General features: G+C 49.8%; 1 long non-coding RNA gene across 1 annotated transcript; it reads left to right on the plus strand.

The window, feature by feature from the left end:
* The first annotated feature begins 2,116 nt into the window (after positions 1–2,116).
* On the plus strand, positions 2,117–7,601 carry LOC138641530 (uncharacterized). The gene is made up of 2 exons (XR_011313906.1): positions 2,117–2,171; positions 6,815–7,601. It is a non-coding gene; the product is annotated as an uncharacterized lncRNA (long non-coding RNA).
* Positions 7,602–7,963: the final 362 nt, after the last annotated feature.

Below are 7,963 nucleotides of genomic sequence, written 5' to 3' on the forward strand. Positions count from 1 at the left end.
AATAATGTAGTGTAGCAGTATAGTGGGGTAATAGTATAAAGTATTATAGTAATAATGTAGTGTAGAATAGTAGTGTAGCAGTATACTGGGGTAATAGTATAAAGTACCATAGTAATAATGTAGTGTAGCAGTATAGTGGGGTAATAGTATAAAGTATTATAGTAATAATGTAGTGTAGAATAGTAGTGTAGCAGTATACTGGGGTAATAGTATAAAGTACCATAGTAATAATGTAGTGTAGAATAGTAGTGTAGCAGTATACTGGGGTAATAGTATAAAGTACCATAGTAATAATGTAGTGTAGAATAGTAGTGTAGCAGTATAGTGGGGTAATAGTATAAAGTATTATAGTAATAATGTAGTGTAGAATAGTAGTGTAGCAGTATACTGGGGTAATAGTATAAAGTACCATATTAATAATGTAGTGTAGAATAGTAGTGTAGCAGTATAGTGGGGTAATAGAATAAAGCACCATAGTAATAATGTAGTGTAGAATAGTAGTGTAGCAGTATACTGGGGTAATAGTATAAAGTATTATAGTAATAATGTAGTGTAGAATAGTAGTGTAGCAGTATACTGGGGTAATAGTATAAAGTACCATAGTAATAATGTAGTGTAGAATAGTAGTGTAGCAGTATACTGGGGTAATAGTATAAAGTATCATAGTAATAATGTAGTGTAGAATAGTAGTGTAGCAGTATACTGGGGTAATAGTATAAAGTATTATAGTAATAATGTAGTGTAGAATAGTAGTGTAGCAGTATACTGGGGTAATAGTATAAAGTACCATAGTAATAATGTAGTGTAGAATAGTAGTGTAGCAGTATACTGGGGTAATAGTATAAAGTATTATAGTAATAATGTAGTGTAGAATAGTAGTGTAGCAGTATACTGGGGTAATAGTATAAAGTACCATAGTAATAATGTAGTGTAGCAGTATACTGGGGTAATAGTATAAAGTACCATAGTAATAATGTAGTGTAGCAGTATAGTGGGGTAATAGTATAAAGTATTATACAGGTCCTTCTCAAAAAATTAGCATATAGTGTTAAATTTCATTATTTACCATAATGTAATGATTACAATTAAACTTTCATATATTATAGATTCATTATCCACCAACTGAAATTTGTCAGGTCTTTTATTGTTTTAATACTGATGATTTTGGCATACAACTCCTGATAACCCAAAAAACCTGTCTCAATAAATTAGCATATCAAGAAAAGGTTCTCTAAACGACCTATTACCCTAATCTTCTGAATCAACTAATTAACTCTAAACACATGCAAAAGATACCTGAGGCTTTTATAAACTCCCTGCCTGGTTCATTACTCAAAACCCCCATCATGGGTAAGACTAGCGACCTGACAGATGTCAAGAAGGCCATCATTGACACCCTCAAGCAAGAGGGTAAGACCCAGAAAGAAATTTCTCAACAAATAGGCTGTTCCCAGAGTGCTGTATCAAGGCACCTCAATGGTAAGTCTGTTGGAAGGAAACAATGTGGCAGAAAACGCTGTACAACGAGAAGAGGAGACCGGACCCTGAGGAAGATTGTGGAGAAGGACCGATTCCAGACCTTGGGGAACCTGAGGAAGCAGTGGACTGAGTCTGGTGTGGAAACATCCAGAGCCACCGTGCACAGGCGTGTGCAGGAAATGGGCTACAGGTGCCGCATTCCCCAGGTAAAGCCACTTTTGAACCATAAACAGCGGCAGAGGCGCCTGACCTGGGCTACAGAGAAGCAGCACTGGACTGTTGCTAAGTGGTCCCAAGTACTTTTTTCTGATGAAAGCAAATTTTGCATGTCATTCGGAAATCAAGGTGCCAGAGTCTGGAGGAAGACTGGGGAGAAGGAATGGCAGACGCGGTACTGAATAAGGAACGTGTCTCTGACTGGGGAGCACACAGAGCTGCACGTAAAGGTGGTCTGTGCCAGTTCCCCCCTAGCATCACTCCCCCTTAGTGATGCACTGATTGGAAGACCCCCAGCCGGCCAGTGGGCACTGGAGGGGAGGGGTCCTACGGCCACTCCTACAGGGGTTAAATCCAGGTGTCCGGTCGAGAACTTTCTCTTTCACTCTCGGCAGGACACCTGGAAGCTTTTGTCCCTGCGGTCGTGATGTCGGACCCCCTGATTGAGGCCTTACAGAAGAGAGCGGCACAGAGAGGTGAGAACTGGCTTCGGTCCGTTTTTTCCGACATCAGGGCTCAGCTTTCTGTGCCCTCTCCCGACCCCCTGCTCACACCCCCCTTATCTGGTCCGGCCTCGTCCTCCCTCACGCCTGCGCCCCCGGGGCCCCTTATGGCAAGCTCACCTTTCACGCCAGCTGGGGGCCGTCCCGTGCAGCGTTCATGCGGTCCAGGGTATGATTTGGTGCTGCCCCTCTCTTCCCCCCTACGGGCTGAGGGTATCACAGCCGCAGACGTTGGGAGGGCCTCCAGGAAGCGGCGGGGGAGGGCCGGGTGCCGCACACAGCGCAAACGAAGGGTAGTCCCCCCGGGCGTCGCGGGCCGCGCCGTGCAGCTGACAGGGTCGCCTCCTCCCCCTGTGCCTCTGGTGGCCGGTGGTGAGCTGGCTAGCGGCGCCAGGCGGCGTGAGGCTTCGCCTCCTTCCCTGGCCGTTCCGGCGGGTACCGCAGCTGTGCGGGGGGGAAGGCGGTCTGCCCGCCTACCCCGCGCCCCGGAGCGGCTCCAGGTCGGTGAAGGGGCGGCCTCGCCGCCTCGCAGCGGCCGGCGTCCTCGGGCACCGCACGCTGCATCGGTCCGGCGCTCGGTGGAAGCTCCGCCCACCGACTTCCTGCCTCCGCCCGCCCACTTCCGGTCGCCTCATTTCAACAGCGCTGGTTACAGCGCCGGACAGTCCTCCATTACCTTCCCTGCGGGCATATATATGCCGCCCGCAGGGGGTAACCTGGAGGCTTCCAATAGCGCCCCACGGTCCCCAGAGCGCGTTGATCGGTCAAACCAGACCGATCAGCGCGCTGATTTCTCTCCAGGTCTGACCTCCTGCTCACCCCCGGCAGACGCCGCACTGATGCCTGCTCGGGGGTATCAGGGGTCAGGACGAAGCGGTTACAGCGCGGCTGAAGAGCGCATTGTTCGGTCCCATAGGACCGAGCAGGGCGCTCAACAGCTGCACAACGGGAATCACTGCGTAATATCAATAAACGCACCAAGCACGGACATATTTACACCTCCCCCCATTGCCCAATTTCCTAATAAAAATTATCCATCAACCGCCGCCCCATTAAATCCCAGCAACGAGGATGAATACAGTTACCGCCTGACTCCCCCCCCTTCTAAGTAGCACAACAGGACCGGATACCTCCAATATTCACCCCCCATAATACCGCTAGAACCCCCCCATTACACCGCTGAGCAACGGCGGACGAAGGCGTAGACGCCGCACGTCCTCCCAATCCTCATCAGATAACTCCCATCACCATTCCCGCTACCCCTCTAAACGCCCCTCCCGTCACCGTCGCAGACGCAGCTCCCATAGGAGCCGACGCAGATCTCAGACAACAGCCAAGGGGTCCGATTTATCGCAGAGCCCGGACAGAAGTCGCGCACGTGGCAAATCATATAAATCGCGGGCACCCTCTAGGGCTTTCAGCCAGGGAGAACAATCCCCCGCGGCTTCCAGCCACAACAACCACCGCGCAGTCGCTGAAGACAGAGCCAACAATCCGCCACTACGTGGTTGTAATCGGGCTTCATCGCAAGATACTCAGCATCAATCCCTCGCTGTGGCGGGAGCCAGAGTTTCCCCGTCCTGCGACATCCCCCCGTCAACATCTGCGGGGGTTCCTCCAGGATCGGTGTACACTCGTCCAGAGTCACACAGCGGTGAGTGTTCCAAGGATAGCGAGGAAACGTTACGCTACGGGGTTAATGTAAAGGAAATGGAGCTAACTTCAGCGTTAAAAGAGATAATCCTACAACTTTCACATTCGAGCGGTAAAGTGGTGAACAATTCAACAGCTAATCTACACAAAGACGCCTTCTTCTGCGGGATCAGCCCGCTAGGCGCTCATATAGATCTGGACACTAGACAGAAAATCTGGAACAACGATTATATTGATATTTGGTCGCTGTTATCAGCGGACCAGCAAACGGGGGATAGAGCTAACGATAGGGGTTTCGATAGGGGGAGATCGAAAATCGGTTTAACGATGAATAATTGGCTCCAGGTCAGAGCTCGGTGGTCGTGCGAAAACCCGTGGCCTGCTGGCTATATAACGAGGGAAACTGCCGTTTCCACACATTATGCAAATTCAGACATGATTGCTCCGCTTGCGGGGGGGGGGACACCCAGCATCAAGGTGCACTCGTCAGGCATACAAAGGGAATACAAGGCAGAACCCCAGTGAGCGTAACCGCAATGGGCACCCCCCCCACCCCCCCTAAAGCTAAAGCTCTACCCTAATAAGAAAGCGGCTCAGCAGCTGCAGGCAGTATTCTCCGACGGTTTCTTTATCCCCTTTAGGCTAACAAGAACGCCAACCCTATCTGATAACCTAAAATCGGCCCGCGAATTTCCCCCAAATTCTCAGACTAAAAATCGAAAAGGAAGTAGAAATGGGTAGAAAAGAATCCGGTAAATACCGCCTAATCCACCATTTATCTCACCCAAAGGGCGATTCGGTTAATGACGCAATTTCCACAGAAGAAGCTTCCGTCTCATACGCGTCGTTTGATAAAGCGGTTGAATTAGTCCGGGCAGCCGGACCCGGCGCTCTGCTATCCAAATCCGACATAGAATCGGCATTCCGGTTACTACCCGTGCACCCCGAATGTTTCCACCTTCTGGGCTGTAAAGTGGACCAACACTATTACTTCGACATGTGCCTCCCGATGGGATGTTCCATCTCATGTCACTATTTCGAGCTGTTCAGCACCTTCCTAGATTGGGTAGTTCGGTACGAGACGGGCAGTAAATCCCTAATTCACTACCTCGACGATTTCCTGTTCGTCGGCCCCAGAAATTCTAAAGTCTGCTCCAATCTACTAGAAAAATTCAAATCTATATCACTCAAATTCGGCGTGCCATTGTCACCGGAGAATACGGAGGGTCCATGTAATGTATTGCCCTTCCTGGGCATTGAAATAGATACCAACATGATGGTGTTCCGCTTACCAGAGGATAAAATACAAAAAACCCAGCAAATATTGAAAGGCTTCCGCGAAGTTAACAAGGTAACCCTACAGCAAATGCAGGCGTTATTGGGTCTTCTGACGTTCGCCAGCCGCATAATGCCGGTCGGCAGAGCATTCTCGCGCAGACTATCTCTGGCAACAAAAGGCGCTTCTCAGCCCGGCCAAAGAATTAGACTCACTCGTTCGCTAAAAGCAGATCTGCTGGTATGGCAGACGCTCCTACAAGCGTACAATGGTCACACGTGCGTCATGGCTAGAGTGATCACAAGCGAGGATTTAGGGCTGACAATAGGGTGGAACAAAAAGGAGGGTTTTGCAGCAATCTATAAAAACCAATGGTGCAAATCTGGTTGGCCAGAGAAATGGACGACAACAAAGTGGGGGCAAGACCCAGCCCTATGGGAATTGTTTGCGGTAGTAGCAGCGATGGAGTTATGGGCCGATCAGTTGAGGAACATGAACATTTGTTTCCAAACTAAAAATGTGAAAACAGCAAAGAGTCTAAATCACATGTCCTCTTCATCCCTGCCCATACTCGCTCTCTGGCGACGGCTCGCACTGATATGCCTAGAAAACAATATTTGGTGTAGAGCCACCGTGGTGGCGGAAGTTGACGATAATATCTTTAACCCATTGTTATTTTCCAATTGGCAGGCTTTCAGAATCCAGCAGCCCAACGCGCAACCCCTGGGTATCCTGTGTCCACTGTCCCTGTGGGATACAGTGGCCAATCATTGATGCCCTTAATCCGGGCCTCCGTTTCGCCAGCTACCTGGCAGGTGTATGGTAAGGCTTGGGAGGAGTGGTGCTCACTAATTCAGGGTAGGCCAGTCGATAAATGCAACCGAGCACGAAGCGCGGTGACAACCGATTTCCTATTACGGATGAGGGAAGGTGGGGCGTCGGGCACCTCGGCACAACGGAAATTATCGGGGCTAGCATTTTTCTTTCAATTATTGGGTTGGGTAGACGTAACTAAGTCCTTCTGCATAAGACAAGCCATAAAAGGTTGGAAGAGGCTTCAGCCAAGTCAAGAATGTCGCCGCCCCATTTCACTGAGATTATTGCAGGAACTGATTGCGATATCCCCGTCGGTCTGCTTATCGCAATATGAGGCGGCCCTCATATCAGCAGCTTTTGCGACCGTCTTTTTCGGAGCACTGCGTATCAGCGAATTGCTACCGCGGTCAAAAAAAAAAAAAAAAAAACGCGTCGGAAGGCGGCCTAATTAATGAGGACATAGTTATATGCAGTGACGCCCTGCGCATCAGGGTTAGAAAATCCAAATGCGACCCCACCGGTAGGGGCACATGGGTACTGGTTAACTCCACAGATGGCCCAGCTGGCCCACTAAAAATGGTTAGAAGATACGCCGGGATAAGACACGCTGGTAGATTTTTCTTCACTCATACAGACGGGTCCCCTCTGACCAAGTACCAATTTCAGGCGATGTTCAAGCTATGCTTGGAAAAAGCCGGCGCAAATCCAAAGGAGTACGGAACACATTCGTTTCGCATAGGGGCAGCCACAGAAGCGGCTAGGGCAGGAGTGTCAGAGGCCGAGGTGCAGAGAAGGGGTCGTTGGAAGTCCGCATGCTTCGCCAGATAGATAAGACCCGACTTGCTTAATTAACATGTGTTGTCTCTTACAGGGGTTGAAGTTTGGGTTGTAGGAGATTCCTACGTTTACTGGGCCGAAAAGAGGGCCGAACGGCGGCCAGGAGGGACAAATCTTTACCTCCCAAAAAAAAAAAAAAAAAAAAAAAAAGTTAACTGGAGGGGTGTCAGAGGCCTCCAGTGGAGACAGGTGTTCAAAGAGATGGTTGGCATAGCAAGGATGGCGGAACACCCGGTGATAATGGTGGTACATGCGTGTGGCAATGACCTCGGCAAACAAAAGGTGGCCGAATTGTACAAATGGGTGACAACGGATATGGAAAGGTTCAACTGCCTATTCAGGAACATAATACTGGTGTGGTCGGATATAACACCACGGGCCGTGTGGCGAGGTGTAAGAGATAAAAAAGCCATAGAACGGACAAGGAGCAAATTCAATGCGCGGATTGGAAAATATGTGAGAGGAAGAGGCGGTATCGTATCGTGATTCGTCACCACCAGCTACAAGGGGATAACACGCCACAATTAAGGCCGGACGGAGTTCACCTAACGGACATTGGCCTCGATATTTTTCTGTCTGGTTTACAGGATGGGGTTGAACAGGCCCTAGCATCGAGGGGTGGGGTCGGAGTCCCGCGTAGTTAATACACGGGATCCTCCGTGGCGGAAAAAGCGGAGGAGGGCAAAGGTCGTAAACGCTCGTTGGGCCAATTCCCCTGTCGATCACGGACAGGAGCTCGGCGCGAGCCGCTCGTTACGATATGTAATTGCCCTTTCTCCGATTATTTAATTAATAAACTGTGACCGACCTGTTCAACCCAACTAGGACTGTGTGTGTTTCATTACGGGACTGATGGGAGGGGGGAAGGCACTGGTTACGACACCCAGGTCTCCGCAGTCTGGCAGACGCGGTACTGAATAAGGAACGTGTCTCTGACTGGGGAGCACACAGAGCTGCACGTAAAGGTGGTCTGTGCCAGTTCCCCCCTAGCATCACTCCCCCTTAGTGATGCACTGATTGGAAGACCCCCAGCCGGCCAGTGGGCACTGGAGGGGAGGGGTCCTACGGCCACTCCTACAGGGGTTAAATCCAGGTGTCCGGTCGAGAACTTTCTCTTTCACTCTCGGCAGGACACCTGGAAGCTTTTGTCCCACCCACCCTCCCTTTTTAAAGGCTAATGATT

The sequence above is a fragment of the Ranitomeya imitator genome, chromosome 6 (assembly GCF_032444005.1).
Source record: "Ranitomeya imitator isolate aRanImi1 chromosome 6, aRanImi1.pri, whole genome shotgun sequence".
Lineage (NCBI taxonomy): Eukaryota > Metazoa > Chordata > Amphibia > Anura > Dendrobatidae > Ranitomeya > Ranitomeya imitator.